General features: G+C 39.9%; 1 long non-coding RNA gene across 1 annotated transcript in view; it reads right to left on the minus strand.

The window, feature by feature from the left end:
• LOC135412468 (uncharacterized) overlaps window positions 1-17,466 on the minus strand; it is a 54,844-nt gene extending 37,378 nt beyond the window's left edge. The window contains exons 1-2 of the long non-coding RNA XR_010429663.1: window positions 17,381-17,466; window positions 15,095-15,244 (exon numbers count right to left, since the gene is read on the minus strand). This is a non-coding gene — a long non-coding RNA (uncharacterized LOC135412468). The remainder of the gene's footprint in view (window positions 1-15,094; window positions 15,245-17,380) is intronic.
• Between the last annotated feature and the right edge of the window lie 1,796 nt (window positions 17,467-19,262).

A 19,262-nucleotide genomic window follows, 5' to 3' on the forward strand; every position in this document is an offset into this window, starting at 1 on the left:
GCTCCACAGCCCTTTCTCAAAGCAGTGTTTTAAGAAGGAAGCACAGTTTGATTTCTCCGCAACCTTCCTCTTCATTCTCACCTTGGCTTTCTTTTTGGGGCAGGGTAAGCACTCCCAGCAGAAGCGGGATGAAATTTAACAACAGCAGAGTTATCAGAAGCCTCACGTGTCAAATAAACGCTACATTTCTTACAAATAGAAAACATACAAGTCATAAATCCTGGGTCCAGCTCCAAGAGGCTAGTTGCTGGAAAGGTGTCAGTGCACATGGATTTAGATGGCTGCTGCCCTCAGGCTGCCCGAAGGAAGTTTTGACCCAGGATATTAATACACCTTATTTGATACAGAGTGAACCAGGCTGGGGCTCCAAGGTCTGTTTACATTACAAAACTGTGGGCCTTTGGGAGATTAACACCTAGAGAAAAAGCATCTGTGTTTGCTCTGGGTGAGGCTACAATTTAAATTCTTATGTTATCACACAAGCTAGACATGATAGATAATCAATGCCCTGTGATAGTTAGTACTGAGGAACTGAGCTAGTTTTGTTTTGCAGGGTCATTATTCAGCATATCATTCTTTCCATGTTCATTCATATTTAAAGTAAAATCAGGCATTTATTTTCCTGAGACTTTTCTGAATTTATATCTGTGTTTTCATTTCTCATCTTAAAGCAAAACTGCCTGGATTATGTCAGTTCTGTGGGTTTTCCTGCATGAATATAAAATATATTATATTGTTGCAAAACACTATGTCACAGAAAACATACAGACACCAGAATAAAAGGAATCTTAAGAGAGCATCCAGTCTATCTTGTCACCCAGAAGCACTATGAAGTTTAATTTCAGCCATGACATATGTCCATCAAACTTCTTAAAACCTTCAAAAGCGTTTTAAGGAGTCTGCAACCTCCCTACGAACCTGTCCCAGTGATTAACAATTCTATCCAGATAGATATTTTTTTAAACAACCAAAAGCCTTGTTTTGCTACTGATGAGGCCAATCTCTGAATTTATTTTCACATCTTTAATCTACACCTTAGGTAACTCCTCCCCTTTGGAAACACTGACAGATGAACATAAGGATACAGCTGCACTGCACCTACAGGTATCAAATTAAATTCAGTGACACAATGGCAATCTGGGGAGAGAGAGCAACAAGCACAGATCCGGGTCAGTAGCACTGTTGAGAGGTGAGTGTGTGATACACTTTCCACACACCTGAGCAAGTAAAACACTGATCTCCTAAATCTGACTTCAGTCTGGTTTTTTTCAGAGAGCCTTCTATTAAACATGTGTGAAAATATAGTCCTTCTGATCCTACGCTCCACAGCCACAGTGACTGATAGATCTGCATCCTCTTTCTAAAAACAGTTGCCTAGAAGACTTATACCCTTCCTCAGACATATCTTTTCTGGACAAACACACACAAATCTTTCAATCTTTTAGCACAGATTATATTTTCTAAGTCCCAAGTCATTTGGATAATTTTTCTAGATTACATCCCACTTGTCTGCATCACTTTCAAAAGAAGTTAAAAAAAAAAAGAAAACAGACCCAAAAATACAGCTGCTGGCTTCTCAGCACTCAACAGAGATGTCTTGTATATCACAGCTTTGCTCACACGCTGCACACACGGAGTTGCTCTTTTAATATAAATATCACATCTTTTATTCCTGTTCCACTTGCCAGTCACTAAAATTCCATCTTGTCTTATGCTGCCAAGTCCCTGTGTGGTTACAGATTCTCTGACACGTCCTACTTTGCAGTTTTATAGTCTGAATGCCATCATACTGATAAATTTTTCCCAATGTATCATGTTCATTTGGTCTTCAAATCCTGCATTTTAAAGCACTTTTGTATCCTCTCAGCCTAAACTTTATATGCTCACTTTCTATTCCATCTTTCAAGCCACTAATGAAAATATTGATGAGAAACAGGCCCATAATTAAGCCTCTTCGAGAGCAAAAGTTAATTCTTCTTTTAGCGGGGCACCACTAATAACTGCTTTCTCAGGATGGGTTTTCAAAGAATCAAGCTCTTCCCTGTTATTCAGGGCAAATTTGTCCAGTTTACATGAGAGCATATAATGTTCCATAGTGTCAAAAAGCCTGGCTTAAGTCAAGATGTATCGCATTTACCACTATCACCTTATCCACTAAGCCAGTTTCCCTGGGAAGGAAGGAAATTAGATTGGTTTAACATGATTTGCTCTTGACAAATATGTGTTGACTCTCTTTTATCACCTTTTTATCTGGATGGTGCTTACACATGGACTGCTTAATAATTTGTTCTAATATCCTTTGAGATATCAAGGTTAGACTGACCAGTGCATAATTCCCAAGACCCTCCCATTCTCCCTTTTTAGAGATAGATACTACAGTCTGTTAAGAAATCATTGCAGAAAAACATGTATGCCTCCAAGAGAAGCAAGACTTTGTATGCATTGTGATAGTCCCATGCACAAATTAAGACAAGAAACATTTAACTATTTTCTAGAAAGCTTGGGCAAAAACAGTAAGTTGAATTTATCTTCTTATCATCTTGGGATGAGACAAGAATAAGCAAAGTGTAGGGTACATGACTAGAAATGAATATTATATAAACAGAATCATTCACTGTCACAGAAATACGATCCCTATTATGTAACCTCTTCCAGCCTCCTGCCAGTGGATGATTATTTCCTACAAAGTATTTTCCACTGCTTTGTTCAAGAGAGATTTAAGCAAATCAGTAAATAGCTTCCCCCTATTTCCCTCGGGAAATTGTTGCACAGCTATATAATAGTCAGTTTGGTCTCACTGAAAACAATAATGCAATACTGAAACATATTTAATAGCAGCTAATTGCAACAATAAATATGTAGTAGTAACACTACCACTCCTTGCCTTGCCCCGTCTGTATCCATCCACAGATATTACACCTACTTATTCTTCTATTGTTTCCCCTCTGATTTCCAAATACTCATACTTTTTTGTGTTTTCCGTTGTACACAATCGTTGGCATTTGCAGAGGCACCTGGAGTATCCAGGAATGCCTGACCTCCTATTTTTTGGATGCAGTTATACCAAGTGCCTCTCATGCTCTCGTTGATCTCTAGTATGGTTCTTGGTGGAGAGACAAGCTTTCATCAAAGAGATGATCTTGCAAACAGGATGAACAAGACAGAACACTACATCAGCCTCCATTAGAATGCCATATATAATGGATCCCATATAATGCCTCATCACAAAGACTGCTGAGACTTATTTCTTTACACCAACACTTGCACCTATTGAAATAAATAGCTTTGATGCTGATTTCAGACGCCCAGCACCCTGCTCTCGCTTTCGGATGGCGGATGGGAGTGAAGTATAGCTGCAGTATCCCGCAATAAACCCATCGCATGAATAAACGCTGTTTCCCATTCTCCATGCGTTTAAATCAGAGGCAGTTGACCTGTTTAGGATATGATCTATTCAGATAATAAAACCCACATGGCACGTAGTAAAACGTTTTAATCCATGATCCATGCATATACTTCTCTAGAAACAAAGACGGTTACAGACTGTAGCATATAAAATTTGCCCTGAGCTAGAGAGCCAAAGCCCTTTAGCACAGAGACACTTTTGAATTGTGAACTTTATAAAACCCAGCCCATAAGTTCTGCAGATGTAGATTATTGCTGAGAAAAATCTAAGATGTTAACTGCCAGTGTTAGCTCATATAAGCTGGTATTTGTAAGTGTGTGGTATAACTTGTATTGTTTTTCTCACCTTTCTTGTATAGTAAAACCAAGCTATTCTAAATTAAGGCTTTTTTTTTTTTTTTTGGTGGGGGGAGGGAGGGAGGAGTTTGGGAGTTTAGAGGGGTTAAGGATGTGGTTTTGTCCTCTGCCATTTCTGAAAATTGTACAAATAGAAGCATATTTTTAAAAGGAATTTTACTACCTGTTTAATAACTTTTTAAAAGGTTCTAGTATTGCATCATGGGATTATGGATATGGTAGGTCTTTTCCTTCAAAAATTACCAAAGAACACATCCAAGCAATGCTTAACAATATTAATGGCAGTTACCATCCAAAAATTCCTTCTGCATTTCAAGTAAAGGGATCCAGAAAACCCAGTCCGCTTGAAATGTTATTTAAAGACATGGGGTTTGGACACAGACCCACGCAAGCTGTTTAGCAGCAGATTATCCAGACCGTATCAGTTTTCCTCAACATTATGTCTGCCTACAACTATAATTTTGAATTGCTTTTATTCAACAGCAGAAATGCATAGAAAGCAAACCAAGATCCTGCACAGAGGGATGCCTTAGACTGACCATTGCTGGCTCTTTCCTTCACCTGGCTGCAGACACACACTACTCAATTCCAAGTATCCATGGTATGACTTAGCCAGAGGCTTTTCCTTTTGGCATTTCATGCTTTGGAGAAGCTTCTTTACATGGCTAATAAAGATGCCAGGAAGACCAGCTGCTCTAAAGCAGTTTGCAGGGAGGCAGATATAATTAATTCACAAGTTGGAAGCATATTTGACAGAAAGAATTGTTTTGTTACCCCCAAACAATCAAAAAGCTCATATGTGAAATGTATGTGCAAGTACATCTGCTCTCACTTAAGTCCCATACAATTACACTACCCTAACTGAAGACACTGTAGTCATCTCTCATAGCCAGCCATGAAGATGATTTGCAGAATAATCTAAATACTGCTGTGCAAGGAAAAGCTTGATCAATAGGCCCCATAACTTAGAAGGTATGAATTTATGTTACTTTAATGGTATGTCCAAGAACATTAAGACCAATCAAAGTCTACCCAGCTGGCCACAATTACCAAGGCCTTGGCTTTCCTTGGGTCATCACAATCATGAGTTTTTACCAAACTCGATGTCCAAGACTCACAGCAACAAAAACAGGATTATTTAAGGATTTTTTTTCCCTTGCTCCTTCTTTTTTTCAACCATGTTCACATAAACTTCTCACCCATTTGCATACATTTGAGCAGTCTGTCTGACTATAAGGCATCTGCACTTTTATGTTCATTTCTCTGACATCTGGAGTACTATAAATTCAATTCTTGCCTTAATTTTTTTTCCTTTTCTCTCTCCCCCTATCCCCTAAAAAAGTATTGGAAGTAGCACAGATCAATCCAGCTCCATTCAGATCCAAGCTCACTGGAGGTTTCCAAGTTTGAATGACTCAAACTGGACCAAAAAGTTAAGAGTAGTGGGGAAAAAAAGACATATAGTGATGTCTCTGTAAGGAAAAAAGCAGCATTGTCATTCCACTGCAATAGGATTCAAAGGAAAATACAAACAATGAACAACTGAAATGGCTAAAGTTTTCTGAGGGCACTTTGGAAGAGAACACTGGGACAGGTATGACCAGCTCTCACCCACTTCTGCTACATCCCTACTGGGCAGGTGGAAGTTGATGCCAGCATCCCAGGGAAAAACATGCCTCAGGGCAGCTCTGGGCTGACCAACAGAGCAATTCAGCCTCCCTCTCTGTTTCCCTTGGGGCTGGGACAGGTAGGGGACTACCATGCCAGTAAGAGTGGGGACACTGGACATTGTACTGTGAGTCTAACGGGAATGTCTGGAGCAGCCGAGCACCCAAAAGGGACGCACGAGAACCACTTTGCAAATCCCCGAGGTATTGCAACACACAATGCAAACGTACAATTAAGTGTTGTAAATCTGGCCAGACACCAAAGGCTTTGGAAGTTGGCTGAACACAAAGTTCCCTGATTCTTCCCCTGACTCTCAGCTTTCCCTGCAGACTGAATCGAAAAGTACAGATAATACCAGGCTGCTCATTCTTCTGCTGCCCATACAGTGATATATTTTTCTTGCTCCGTTGGGACAGATGAAATAAGAGAAACGAAAACAGGGTCAGGCTGATGTCTGTTGAGGGATCATCTCTTACTAACCAAGAAATGGCAAAATCCTCCTAAAGGTTCTTTGGGGAATATTTATTTTGTCCCGCGCTTTTACTGTAATTGTGTTAATCCGACAGATTTGCTAAGCAGTAAAGCGTTCACTGGCATGTCTGAGGAATGCCTGATGGGGAATGTGTCTGCATGGGAAGAGGACTAAAAATGCAGTTTACATAAGGGTGTGGACTGTATGTGACAAAGAATACATTATAGTATATGTTTCCTTCACGGTAAAATATGATGAGGTAATGGGGAGCAGGGTTAAAAGCTGAAGTGACTATATTTATGTGTCAAGTGCAAGGGGTTGTTTTAATTTCTAGACACAATCAATGATGACAAACTTCAGCTCTGCTTCTGTACACACTTCAATAGCCTGTGAGGGGTGGCTACTGCGTGTCTAGCTAGCACACATTTCTGTGCTGGACTACTTTTATTCTCTTAGTCTGGCATTTTGAGTGGAAAGTGTGGTGCCAAGCACGACAGAAAAGGCAAGTGGAGCAGGGAAAGAGTAAAGTTAAATTATGTGTAATTGACCCTAATGAAAAATCTGGGGGCTAAATCAAACCTGCAGCTATTTTGCCTATCACTCACCTACACATCTTCCCTCCACCTAAGAAATCACCCATTTGGACAGATGATTGTCTTTACAAGCTGTAAGGGCACATCAGGAGAACACTTTAACAGTTTCATTTTCTCTCCTACTGAGTTACGCTGCCCACAGTCTCTGGGATCACGCAGGATCCGAGAGCCCACAGCTTTTTTTTTGCAGTTGTTGGCTGCTCTCACTGCTAGAGCTCAAGTCCTGTCAGCAGAAGCTTTGCAGCGGATGCACAGGGAACCTGCCTAACATGTTACAAACTGACACAATTCCAGCAGTAGCCAGTGGTCTCACATAATGCAGTTATTTTTTCCAGGCCTGTTTTCTTCTTCCAGCTGAGTTCCCAAAAGGCAGTAATGCTTTAATGGACCCACACAGTGAAAAAATGAGCAACAGCAGCATCCAAAAGGCTTTTGTTCGTTATTGCATCCAGCCCTTCTGGAGTTCTCAGATGAACTGGAGGGCGAGCTTGGCTAATATTTTCTGACTGAAGTACAGAGAATGACTGGCTCAAAGGTTTCACATGTCAGAGCTACCCCACTTTTTGCTGTGCTACTTCACTTACGAGAAATGAGTGTATCAAAGTATGTGAGGCCTCTCAGATACCTGCCCCTTTCCTCTCCCTTCAGTTGCCTGGGAACACCTGGTCACTTCCAAAGATGAGAGGATGCATCTGGAGACTGTCACACATGCAAGGGCTTTTGTGAAGCATGAGGAAAATTTGGGCCAGTAATATAGCACAATGTAGCTTTGCCACTCTTAACAGAGGAGATAATCTGGGGCTCAGGACTGATTGTTCAGTGGTTTGGGTTTCTTTAAGCAACATACAAGGATCATTTTCAGTAGGATCTAAGGTGCTGAAAGTCCCCGCTGACCCTGGAAGTCTTTGCCAAGAGGTTTTCAAATTCACATTGACCGATGCTACAATAAGCCATTTCCACCACCTACAGAGCTCTGGCTCACAGCAGAGCCAGCAGCTCAGGACAAAGCCTTGTCCATGCTAAATGCAAGGGACAACCTGGCACCAGATTGACAACTCTCACCAGATCAAGGTGAGAGCTTGCTTGATTCACGCCAAGCCCTGTCAAATGCAAAGCCAGTAACAGAGGTGCCAAAGTTTGCAGTGGCACAGATGCACTGAAAAAGCTGCCCATTCCATGCCTCTTTCCTTCTCACCATAAGAACAGTGAAAAATATCCCTTGATTCCTCTGAGGCTCCATACATGCACTTACCTACAGGCCATGCACCCAGTCGCTCTCCCGCATCGTCCCTTCTGCCTCCCCCTACTTTGGCACAGAGCTCCAGATGAGCAGTTTCAATTACTTGAACAATGATCTTGGAAGTAAAGTATTTCCCTGCTTGCCACAAATCTTTATAAGTAGTGAAATAAACACCACAATGTGCCTTCTTCCAACAGCTGGAAAATTATGGTCTGACTGAAATGACATCATTGTGTTTTCCTATGGAATTTCTGTGCTGTGAGATTTCAGGGAGAAACTGTGTGGTGGCTTGAGGTGGGGTGAGAAACAGCCCTGTGAAGTGGACAAATAAAAAAGGTGAAACTGCCCTAAATAGGCTCTACTGTGAAATAAATGTTTACACAAAAACTGGAAAGTTTCCTTAAAAACAGATCAGACAGGCTGTTCTTTAGCTCATAGTCATTCCTTGGTTCCATCCTTCAACAGCCCTGTCCTAACTCTAGCGTACAAGATTAAGTTTCTCAACATCTTATATTGTTCTTCCCCTTTGTCCAATTACATCAGTGAAAAAAAAAGATACAAAAGATATACCCCAGTAAGGAAATACCTCTGTCAAAGCGATGTTGCAATTCCGGCAGCTTTTCAAATGAGACAGCACTAAATCTACACCCTTAATTACACACTCATTTGTGGATGTCAACAGAAGGCGTGTGTCCGTACTGGGAATACTGCAATTCCCTTTATTGCACAGAGGTCATGTAGAAAAGGAAGATTAGTTCCTAAGAAGCTAGAATGAAGTCCCAAAATGTGAGTCTGGACCAGAAGAGACGGGGTGAAAAACGTTTGGTGGTAACAGAGTTTAAAACTGAATTTGACCAGTTGGTGAGAAGAGAAACAACTGCCCACTCCTATCAAAAACCAGCAAATTCAGTTTTTCATTGTCATGGCATTTTGAACTGTAAGTTTTGGATAATTTCTACACTCAGCTTTGGTCAACATTGTGCAAAGAAAATAAAATAACACTTTTTTTTCCCTAAGTTTCTTTTCAATTCCTTACCATGCCAAGGCCTTGTAAGATAGCCAGAGCTACCCAGTTTGCACTCCTTGGCCCAGCAGGGCCCAGTATCGTTAAAAGTTTAGTCATCTTCACTGAAAATTCCTTGAGTACAAGTCTCAATAGCGTTCAGTGCAGCTCAGTAGTGCAATTTGACACTCAACAGATGGATTAAAAAAAAAAAAAAATTACTGAAACCAAAGAGAAATTCTGAATTGTCCTTGGTGATCACCGTTTCACTATAAACTACCTACTTACTCCAAATCATAGCTGTGGGAAATCATCAGCAGCAATGGGGCTGACTACAGGCAGTAATCAGGCTGAGCACAAAAATCAGAAATGAAACAGAGCATGCAAATAAGAGAAAGACAAAAGATATCTTTGCTGAAATTCCTCTTCTGTTTCAACACATGGAGAAAGCCTTGAAAAACCTTCTCAGTGCTCTGAAAAAAACCCCAAACCTCTTCAATAGCTCTAGTTTCTATACACTTTCTATCACTTCTTCATCCTGCCCCTCCTCAATCATTACACCAACAACCTAGGATGACATAGCTAAAAAATCAGTGTATATGTTAAAATTTTCCCCAAAACAGGGATAAAATTCAATCACCTTTCAAAGTTTTGCTACACTCTTTTTTTTATGTAAATTAATGAGCATCATATATTCACACCTGAAATGCCATACTTCATTTGTTAAATTTTCTTGCCATGGCTACAGTGATAAGGAATTCCCCCAAAATATTAAATTTCAATCATTGTATTTAGTGGGGTCAATAATAAAGAGCAACAAAGGTCTATCTTCAATACTTTGACAAAGAAGAATGAAATTGATGTATAACTGTGCATATGAGTTTAATGTATCCAGCCCTATATATAAACATAATTTTGTGTGATTTATATTCCTAATTAGATTCCCATGGCAACATTCTTCAGCTAACAATGTGTATCATAATCACCTTTTCTTCATACAAATGATTTCCTTAACTTTGCATGCATATCTTAGCAGGTTTTATTTTTAAAACTCATGTTAACAGTTTCTCTCTTCTTACCAGTAGGGGTGCTACGATAAGAAACTAATTTGCTGCAAAAATTACTCATTTGTCAAATAAGCATTAAAATAATTGTTCCCCTTTTGACTGTTACCCTGCTGTTTCCAGTCATTTTCAAAAACTAAATTATTTACTCATTTGAAAGTTCAGCTGTGCATATTTTAATTGATATTCCCTCATAGGACTCATATTGTTAATGACAATAATTAACCCGTAATGGCTGCTAAATAATTATGCTGAAAAGATACAAAGTATTTGTGCAGAAAGTAAAATCAGCATTTGAGAAACCATCAAAATGTACAACTTTCTTATTTTATGGCAAAGCATGGTAATAGTTCATAATCAAATTAAGGATGAAAAGAAAAGATGTAGATCACATGCTTTGATGCAGAATACTTTATGTTTCCAATATAGCATGGTATTCTAGCTAACAATGAGTACTCAGTCATTCTAATAAATCCCTAGTATTGCTGTTCCAGATAGTAATATAATGTATTCTCATGAAGCCAGTGCAGTTAGGAATGTAGCAAACTATCCATTAATAATATTTCTCTGCCATCTATCTATTGCATTTCATTCCAAGGAATCAGAGCCCTGTAATAATTTATAGCTTAAGGAATTAATGCTGAAGGCTTTCTTCTGGCAAGCGTTGTTGATTTCAATGATGAGAGCTAAAAGCTATTCGGGCCCAGCTTCTTTCCCTGGACACGTCACGGGCCAGATGCATTACCGACCTATTGTTTGTGAAACCATTTATACCAGTACAAAATCATTTTTGATTTAGCTCCTTTGCCTGTCAATAGTGCAAGTTACGGATGAAGCAAGCTCTGTACTCCCTGCTAAATACAGACAGGATGGGTTTGTCTACAAGGGAAACAGTCTGAGTTAACTAAGGATGTGATTTTAATGTGGGTTTCTATATACAACTATATTAAGCCCATGTGGACTCACTCATTCAGAATTAAAATAACTCTAATTCACTTTAATCTAATTCACTTCCAAAGACCACAGAGGGGTTTAAAGTTGTTTAATCTATTTGAACAGCTCATTTGAATCCACATGCCCAAGTGTCCCCACAGACACTCACACAGGCAAACAAAAACCCAGTAAAGCAGTAGAGAGGTTAAGAGTAGGTTGGCAGAAAGTTTTACTTCATGGCTTTTCGGTGGAAAATTTGGTTTTCAACTACATAGCCTCTTTGAAGAAAGTGTTGACATTGAGTGCTCCTAAATTTCAGCTGGAAACTGAATACTCTTTCTTTTAGAATTCAGAACTCCTGCTGCAGTGCTATTTGGTTGACCATCATGTATTCCCATAGCCTGGAGTCCATGTAGTTGGCCCAGCACACTGTGGTCAGGGACGACCAGCGTGACAGATAAAAGCAGGTTCCTCAGGTAAGTGGGTCTGGAGCCAGAATGCATGTTTGCTGTCTTAGACCAAACCACTTTGATTTGTTATTGGAATTCAAGATTTTTATTGTGGAAATAACTCTCTACCCTTAACCCCTACACCCCCGATCAGTCCTACCTGAAAAGGCTTTTCCAGTAGCCCATACCCACTGAGCATCCTCAAATTGAAAGGTTAGGTGGTACTTGCAATAAAAACACTTGTCCTCTATTTGGAGACCATCCACTGTATCATCTTCGTGCTAAGCTGTTAAAGGAACATGGGTGCAGTTGAAGTTGTAGTTTAAGAGTCACCAAATCCTGACATTTTGCTCTTGTCAGAGAAAAGGGGAGGCTTGAACGGGGGTCGCTGCTCACAGACCTGGGTGAGGGTTGGCAATAAAGCAGAGCTCTGTAGCTGACAAACAGGAATGAAGGTTGGTCGTATTCCTGCTTTGGAGTAGTTCTGGGATTTGTAAAAGGAATCGATTTTCTATAGGTGTTAGTTTTTTAAGACCTGAGAAGCAAGAAGACAGCCCACCTCAAGGGAAAGTCATGGATTAAGTATAGATGTGTTGCCAACCCTCGCAATTTTGAGCGTGTTCACTGTAAAGCTCCCCCTCTTAGAATCAAAGGAGTAAATGAGACTTCTAAAGCAAGTGAATTTCTATTCTTTGCTCTAAAGGAAACCAGGAAATTCTCAACTGAATGAACTTCAAAGGTTTGAAAACAAAGAAGCATATTTAAAAAAAAATAATTCTGGTACTTTTGAAGAAGTAATTTCTAATTTTTGAATGATTTCATTTAGTAAAATGCTTCCTTACAGCAACTTAAATACTCCTGGTTGGAGAATGCTAATGTGAACACATCTGTCTTATTCACTTGAATTGCCTCTGCAATTCTTGTACATTTTCACATGCAGCTTGGGGATTTGCAGCAGCACTCACAACTCAAGTATGCCTCTGTGAAAGTTTGGCTCATTTAAAGCTACCTTCCACATCCTCTAAGTTATATTTTGATATTTGAGACAATAGCCAACAGACAAAGAGCATATTTAGGAAAAAAAAATTCTTTTAATTGCACAACCTATTCCTGTTTGAAAAATAAGTGCAGGCTATTACTGGCACCAGACAACTCCCGGTTTTCACTGGCCAGCAAAGCTACATCTGCAAGTTCAATGAGATCAGTAAACAGTGTAGGTTAAGCAACTGGTTACTAATATTTTCCTTGAGCTGCAAAATTTTTAAACAAACAACAACAACTGTGATCACAGTAACCTTCCAGAGGTTAACAGCATGCAGGTGGTCAATCGGAATGAAACGCAAACCAGACGGCTGCAGCATTATAAACTGAACATCTCAGCTCAGTTTGCCTCAGAAATTGGGTCTTCTTTCTCAAAAGCCTCAGTGATACAACACATAAATGTCAAAACGACAAAAATAAGGAAGTATGTCATAGACTAAGCATTTTAATGCCTTTTCTGGCTCACTTTTGCAGGCTGAACTGTCTGTGTTGACCACATTTGATGGCATCAGTACTTAGAGTGCCTGTGTGCACGAGTTTAACAGCTGACATAAACAGAGATGGCCCATCAGCTAACTGAACTGTGCTGTGGACTTGTTTTAAACCACTGGTATGATACACTTTATATTTCATTTATGATGCCACTCTGCTGACCTTGGGAGATAGCTTAAGTATTAGTAATCAGATATTGAACTGGAAGCAGGTTGAAATCCAGCTAGTGATGGTATAAGCAGTGATCAGAACAGATTATTTATATTCTGCTACAGACCTTTTTTTAAAGCAGGTCTCAGTCTATTCCTAAGCAGAGACAAATAGCTAATACAATTACTGACCACCAAGAAACTTATTTGGAAGGTCCCCCCAAATAAACACATATTACAGAGTTCCAGGAGCTGAGAACAGTCTTGTCCAAGATAAATGCTTTCTCCAACCAGATTAAGAGAGGCTATGAAGGGAATCAGGGTACATTAGCACTGATAGGGACTCTTCTTAGGGGACTGAACAAAAGTTACCTGTGTGGTTTCCAAACACACTTAAACTGAGCACCTGTGAAATGCCCCGTAAGTTTGGCTCACAGTGTATATAGCAGGGCAGAAAAGTTCCTACTGGAATGTAAAACAAAATCAGAGGAGAAAACTGGAAAGTCCTTCATCCCACATCAGACTTTAGGTAGGTTCAATGCATAAAGCATTTGCTTTAACAGCTTATAGCAAAATATTTTTCAAAGCCAGAATCTCCCATTCACTCACCAGCCCATCCAAGCAACACAGTTGTGAGTAACCTAATGCCCCAAGCCCACAGGCACACAGCATCCTCTGCAAAGACTGAGAGACAGAAGGACCATGATCATGTCAACATGCACCAGCCAGCACTTGGACTCCATGAAAAAGCACCAGAACTTCTGAAACTTGGCGCTGCTCATAGATACACACTCAAGTTGAGTGGCTGCCAGTAAATAAATACAAATCCGTTGTCATGGTGTTTCATAATGACTAGCTCCTTAAAGCTAGTAACACTCATCTCCTAATGAAGCAATATACCTCTAGGTATAATTGTTTCTCAGGATGCAATATCACCTCCAAATCTGCTGTCCTGTATCCTAACGCAGAATGTGAGTCACAGGTGACTCCCTCGTGCTTGTGTACAGCAGCATGGTGCCAGTGAGCACAGGGCACATGCCCCTTGTCATCTTCCAGAGGCTGCTTGAGACCAGTCATTGAGGTTAGAGACATCTCTAAAGTGTATCATCACATTGTCATTTGTGCCAGATTCACATAGAATCACAGAATTGCTAAGGTTGGAAAAGACCTTTAAGATCATCAAGTGCAACCATCAACTCAGTACCATCACCATTAAAGCACGTCCTCAGCTGCCATATCCACGCATTTCTTGAACACTTCCAGTGATGGTGACTCCACCACTGCCTTGGACAGCCTGTTCCAGTGCTTTACAACCCCTCCTGTGAAATTTTTCTCCCAATATCTGATCTAAACCTCCCCTGGCACAACTTGAGGTCATTTCCTCTCATTCTGTCACTTTTTACCTTGGAGAAGAGACTGCTCCCCCCCCCCCCCCCCAGCTACATCCTCCTTTCAGGTAGGCGTAGAGAACAATAAGGTCTCCCCTGACCCAGCTCCCTCAGCTGCTCCTCATCAGACTTGTGCTCCAGACCCTTCACCAACTTTGTTGCCCTTCTCTGGACTGGCTCCGGCACCTTTGTTCCTTAGTTGTGCTGCTTATGAAGGACACATTTCCTCTGCATACCCGTCCTACATCTCACGGCCGATCCCTCCCCCGTGCCCTTGCACAGGCAGGTATGTGCTGGCCCTGGATCAGAGCTGAACACGTACATGTCACCTTGATGTTTTTCCCAGCAAGCCAAGCTGGGTGGCCAAACCTAAGCAGGGAACGGCTAAGCCCCACCTGTAGCCTTTCCATTACTGGTAGCACCGGTTGTTCTCTCTTCTTTTCATTCAGCCAAGATTTTTCAGAAAATTTATAGGAATTTCATTACCTCCATAAAAACCTAGTTTATATTGGCTGGTTCAGAAGTTGTTAGGAAAAAACAAACACTCCGGCAAGATTTTAACACGCTAACAAGGGCTTTGACCCCAGCAAACACTTAGACAATTGAGTGAACAATTAAACACTGAATATTTTGAACCTCTTAAAATGCATATTAACCTGTGCTGCAATGAATGTCCAATATTATCCCTTGCTAAAAACACCTCTGCTCTCCTTGCCATTTATTTGCTCTGTGTACACCTATTTCAGCCAGGAAAAGAAACACATAACTGAGGTGCTCCTCCAAAAAATCAGCAGCAGTTCTATTACCAAGAAACTCAAGGAATAAGGTTTTGTATCTCACCTGAAGCAATGGAGCCTCAAATCTTTAATGATATGATGATTCTTTTATAAACAGCAACTTTGGCTTCAGCTCCGAGGCAAGAACATGTAGCAATGGACTACAGGATCGAGAGGAGTATTTTTCAGCCTCTTCAGCCTCACTCTGCATTACCTGTGAGTGATACATTACAGAATTGAATGCCAGAAAAGTGCATTTTATAATAAAATGTATAGTGTTTCATAATTTGATTTAAATCAATTATTCCATCTCTCACTGGAACACTCATGAGCTTCAGAAATAAAACATATAAATGAAACCAGCTGCTCTGGATACTCTTTCCTTGGGATAGATTTCACTTGAACTCAACAAGCTTTCTTCTGCAGTACATTACTGTAATGCAACATCAGAGTGGAGAGCACACAGTGCTGTATGAGTTACTGCAAGGTAAACAGTTATGGTTAAAAAAATGCAGAAGATTAAAATTCTTTCCTGCAATGGCTCCCTAAAATCTGAGGAATTAATAATTCCTCTGGGGCTGACAGGGAAACTGAGGTAGTTACTGGCACCTCAGCAAAATCCATTAATTTATAGCTATTTACTACATCACATAATCTTTCTGATTTGTCTCAGTCTGGAGCCCCTCTGTGCCCAAAAGCTTGGAGGTCTGCAGTGTTTAGGATGAAGAATAATTACAACTGGAGAAGCACATGCAACCAAAACTCCATGTTCTTTAATCTCCAAGTCTAATGCGTGTGTAGATTTTGGCATGACTCTTAAAATGATTGTTTGTAACTAAATACCATATCTCAGCGCTTAGATAGCACGATGACTGAGCTTTTCATAAATCAGAATAAATATATAAGGCAAAATCCTGGCTGTACTGAACTCAACGGGAGCACTGCCAGCCACTTTAAGGGAGCCAGAGTTTCATGCGGAAAGGTTTTCAGCAGCCCAAACTGCCCAGTGCTTTGGTTGCAGTATTTTCAACTCCATTTCTCGTCAAGGCCTCTTTTCCCATCCAGCATCTGCAGTAGCCTTGCACTGAGATACAACTGCGTACTGAACTCAGAGCCAAGGTAACAGGAAAATATCCTCTGTTAAAATAAGGGGCAATTCCAGCTTCAGTTAACAAAAGCAACATAAAAACATCCTCTGAAACTGTGCATGTAGATTCCTCCAGGCTTTTTCTGTACCTTGTGGCAGGAGACAGACTCCTGCCCAGAGTGGAAGGGAGCATCCTTCCTAGGTTTCTGCTCTAAAGCATTCCAGGAGGAGTCCTCCAACACTGTTGTTACAAACATGAATGGTCCATTAACTTAAGCAAGGAGTATTGCCAAGAAGAAGAGAAGGAAGAAGATATTAAGTACCAGCACCACAACCTCTTATACAGTTTTTACAGTTCATATTATTTTAGGGTTCATTTTGAAAGCTCCACATCTCCCCCTTTTTCGATCTTTTCTTAAAGAAACAATAATTTTCTGATACATCTACTCATGTATCCTCTCTTATCGTATCATCCAAATGTCTTACATTCTTCTGTAGTCTCACAGGATTTTCCTTCAAAGTAAGTAAACGCCTCATTCTACAGCTAGACTATTCAAAGAGAGACAAAGAATCTGCCTTCTTAAAGATATAATGGCACCTGTAGCTGAAAACAAAATAATTTTCATAGCTACTCTGTGCTTAACTTTCTCCAACTCAAATAATTTAGAACACAAAAGCAGGTGCCATGTGGAATAAGTGGTGACGGAGGAGAGACAAGTGAAATAATGACTTATGCACTACACTAACAGGCTAACAAACTCTGTTTACGTTTATATACTTAAAAGACTTGCATTCCTAAGAAGTCAGTACCAGAAATGTGTTTGTATAGGATTAACAGTGTCAAATTAATATGTATGACAAGACAGCAGCTTCTATAGTTGACAATAAAAACTAAAATAATTTTTAAAATATTTATGTCTACAAATCCAAATATTCTTTGGAATGAAGAGATAAAAAGAGGAGGAGATGGAAAAAAAACAGAATGAAATACAAGTAAATAAAACTGGTGGGCTTTTGTTTACTATTAGGAAAAATGAGCTAAAAATGTGATTCTCTTCTTTTTCCTAAAAGATTGGAAATGCAGATCCTATTGCTAGAATGATTAAAGTAATAACTAATAAACAAAATTATTTTGGACAAGAACAAGTTATTACTATAAGTCCAAACTGAAGCATGAGAATTTTTTTTAAGACATAAAAAATGTTTGAGGAATTGGAGGATAACTGTAAATAGGTGAAATCTTACCACCAGGAAACTACTCACTTGTGAGCAGACTCATGTTCACGTTCCTTGGCACATTCAGTTGACGACCCACGTGGCACAGTGACCTCAGGATCCCTCATTTCTTTACCACTATGAAAAAAAAATAAAAATCTTATAAAAAAAGAGAGTCAAGGAAGCAGGTGTTGTGGTATATTTTAAGTAACATTTTCTTCAATGAAAAACGGAAGCATGAGGTTTGACCCCTAATGACAACATCACAGAGAGGGGATGGGAAGGTTTTAAAGTTTGAAGGATGACTCCCCCATAATGCGCATCTGACCTGGTAACCCCTGTAAGACAAGGTAGACCTGAGTTAAAGAGGAAAGAGGGCTCCAAGAAACAAACTCCAGATTTTCAGAAACAAAGAGACTAGTCAAATGTGTCTTGGAAACCACCTTAAATGCAACTGCAGGGATCTACAGACTATCTGTTGTTAAAACAACACTTTCAACAGCTGGGAACACTGCTCCAGCTAAAGCATATTAAAATATATATATATGTGAATAGATGGGGATCTCTCCCTCCAAAATCTCCTCTTATTCCAAATTTGAGCACTGGACACTTTGCCTTTCATAGTATCTAAGTTAAGTACCCTTCTGGCTTGACTGAGCTGTCTTTTAGAGGACATCCTTACTCACAGTGGTCGAGATGGCATTCAAGGACTACATGGCAATAGGTAATGGCCATTGAAAATACTGTATTTCCTTAAAAAACAGCAGCACAAGACTGGGGAATATGGTCAAGAACCATATTGCAGAGGAATAACCACTACTAAAACCACCCATGGGATATTTCATATCCCATCAGTTTCCTTAAGTGTAATATGAGATACTGAACTTCTATTTCTTATGGTCTGAGGAATAATAGGAATTAAGCTTTCAGTCATTTTAACAAAAGACATGCAAGGCTGTTTACCAGACTGTAAAAGCAAACTCCTTCTCTGTCAAAAGACAGAACAGTACAGAAATTAAGTAAGATCAACAGAGCATCCAACATGCCTCTTAGAAACGTACTGTAGACGTAACAGGTGAAGATCAGCCAGATTAGGCACAAATGAAGTTATATTGATGAGTCTCTCTCTGGTTTTACCAAAGAAGTGACTAAAGCTGATGCTTAAACTGACCTGGGACCTACTTGAAATGCCATGAAAAAAATTAACACAGATTTAAGAATCTCGCATTCCTCCCTACCTTTTTTTTTTTAATTTACTCTTTCTCAGCCTTCAGGTTAGGGAGAAGCAGATGGACTCCTCTGAACCCCACACTTCATTATTCACCGACCATCATGGAGAGCTGTACAAAACATTTCTTGTGCCCTCAGGAAGCTGCTGAAATTTAAAAAGAGAAAAAGCACACAACTTTATTGAGGTCGGCACAAGCCCAGAGATTTGCAAGTTGCATGTCTCCGTTAATCAAAGTGACTGTGCCAACATGATTAGGATACCCACAAAGCCAAGCCAATCAAGCAGCTAACTGAGGGAGACCACAGAGCAGATAGCAAATACCACTGGAGTTGTACATTGTCTCAAAAGATTATCACTGCAGTTGTTCAAACTCTTGTGACCAACAAGGGATTTCAGTGACTCATTGCTATTGTGTTTCTGCAGCTCAACATTATGTCCCATGCATATTCTGGAGCTCCATAGCACCACATGTGTATAACAATGTGCCACACTTAATAAAATATCTTTGCGGTAAAAGAAGTACCAAAAATATTTGCACAATAGCAGAATGCCAACCAAGCACTGAACTACATTAGAACAACTCGTTGGGTGCCATTCCAAAACAGCATCTGCCATTGCCCCAGGAAGTAGCTTTAAAAAAAAAAAAAAAAAAAATTAAAATAAAATAAGAGATTTTTCTGAAAGATCACAGCTTTTAAC

This window comes from Pseudopipra pipra, chromosome 3, assembly GCF_036250125.1.
Source record: "Pseudopipra pipra isolate bDixPip1 chromosome 3, bDixPip1.hap1, whole genome shotgun sequence".
In the NCBI taxonomy this organism is placed as follows: domain Eukaryota; kingdom Metazoa; phylum Chordata; class Aves; order Passeriformes; family Pipridae; genus Pseudopipra; species Pseudopipra pipra.